Raw genomic sequence first — 2,305 nt, 5'->3', positions numbered from 1 at the left:
CGACCGGCCATCGCAGCGCCCCGCGCCCGCCGCCTCTCCTCTCCTCCCGCGCCGGCGACGAACCCCTCTGTTCCCGGCGTCCTCCTCCGGCCGGTGCCCTCCCCTCCGACGAATCTCGTCGATGCCGGCCGCCGCGTCCATTGACTCCGGTGAGATCCGCAAAGCTACAATACCTGCTACAGTACCCGGAACCCGATCTAGATCTAGATCTCGGTTGACCCCAAACCCTAATTCCGTATTTTTTTAGCATTTTTCTGCATGCTATAACTCTGCATCCGTAGCTCCGATTCATGCGTGTAGCATATCAAAATGTTCGTCTCGACGAGTACATAATTTCATCTCATTGAATCATTTTCATTTGAGCTCATCTTGATGCCCAAAATGCTGTTGGAAGAGGGCTATGTGATGAATTTGTCAGATCTGTTTCAGCAAATAGCTATTTGTCATTTTTGCCACATTTAATGTGTGCATGCTATGATCCTGAGCTCAACATGTGTTTTGTTATATGCCATGCCATGTTTATAGTGGTGCTTGCCATGTATTTTTGTGATAATTGTGGTGACTAGAACAGGCTTGCAAAGTAGCGTAATCGGTAATGCTGATTTCAGGGACTTAGAATTTCACTAAGTCCTTGTTCTGTTTTTGTTGTTATGCCATATGTTCATGTTGTTTCCTAGTGATCCGTGCCTCTTTTGAGGATGATCAGTAAGGATGTTTTGTTAATATTGTGGTGCTCTATCCAACCATGTCTTTGTTTGCATTTATGGAGCAATCTAGCTTGAGTCAATCAAGCTCTACTTTTGCTATAAAATAATCCTGGCAGATTGTTGACATGTTTAGCGATTTTGCCGAGGATGTTGCTATTGATCCGTGCATTCTATGTTGTTGTTCTTGCCATGTCTAGCTTCTATGCCATGTATTCTTGATGGTTGCATTCTTAGTTTGTCATGCCATACTCTGTAGCGAGTGCGTCGAGCTCGTAAACATGCCTACCCGTTAACTGTTTTGCATGCTCCAGTTTTTAATAAGTCAGAATTTGTTTATCTTTTTTCCATGTTCACATGCTTGCAATTGTATTTTCTGATCCCTTTTTTCTCAAGGTCACTAAGGGACTTTTGTTAAGTGCTTTGAGTATATCTATGCCATTCCTTGCCTTGCCATGTTAAGTTCCTGTAGCATGTAGTTTTCATGCTCTAAATTGTGCTTCCTGATGGTAAATTCCAGACTTGTGTTAATTTCACTAAGTCTGAAACCTGTTATCATTTGCAATTTTGCCATGCTTGTTTGAACCTGTTAGTGGATGAATTAGCCGTATCTCAGTGTTCATATTTTATCAAGCTTCATGAGTGGATCCCTGCCATGTATTTTGTTGTCATGTTTGAGTGTTGTAGCATATTTATCTTGATGCATTTAGTTGGTCACTTGCTGATTATTGCAGACCGGTGCCATATTTGTTTTGCTTGCCATTTCCAAACCGTGCATCCGATTCCGGTGATCTTTATATCGATTTCAACCGAAATCACCTCAACTTTCCAGTGGCACTCTTGGATTTCCAAGTTGAGGCCAGGTTCAATCATTCCTTGTCAAATCATGCATATGCATCACATATCGCATCTCGCATATCATACCATGTTTGCATCATGTTGTTTGAGCAATGCACGTGGTTGACTGTGTTCCGTTTGCTTGTTGTTCTTGTTTGCGTAGAGCCGGGAGACGAGTTCATGAACGAGGAGCCCGTTGAGTTCGCTTACGAGGATCAAGTCAACTCTGACAACTTTGCAGGCAAGATGACCATACCCTCAAAATCACTTCTATCTTTGCTTGCTAGATGCTCGCTCTTTTGCTATGCCTATGCTACGATACCTACCACTTGCTTATAATGCCTCCCATATTTGCATGTCAAACCTCTAACCCACCATGTCCTAACAAACCGTTGTTTGGCTATGTTACCGCTTTGCTCAGCCCCTCTTATAGCGTTGCTAGTTGCAGGTGAAGATTGGCGATCGTTCCTTGTTGGAACATTGTTTATTGTTGGGATATCACCATATTATCTTGTTTATCTTAATGCATCTATATACTTGGTAAAGGGTGGAAGGCTCGGCCTTTTTCCTAGTGTTTTGTTCCACTCTTGCCGCCCTAGTTTCCGTCATATCGGTGTTATGTTCCTGGATTTGGCGTTCCTTACGCTGTTGGGTTATAATGGGAACACCTTGATAGTTCACCTTGAATAAAACTCCTCCAGCAATGCCTAACCTTGGTTTTACCATTTGCCACCTAGCCTCTTTTCCCTTGGGTTTCCGGAGCC

Source organism: Triticum aestivum, chromosome 7A, assembly GCF_018294505.1.
Source record: "Triticum aestivum cultivar Chinese Spring chromosome 7A, IWGSC CS RefSeq v2.1, whole genome shotgun sequence".
NCBI lineage: Eukaryota > Viridiplantae > Streptophyta > Magnoliopsida > Poales > Poaceae > Triticum > Triticum aestivum.
The sequence above is the reverse complement of the archived record's forward strand: the minus strand, read 5'-3'. Positions refer to the sequence as shown.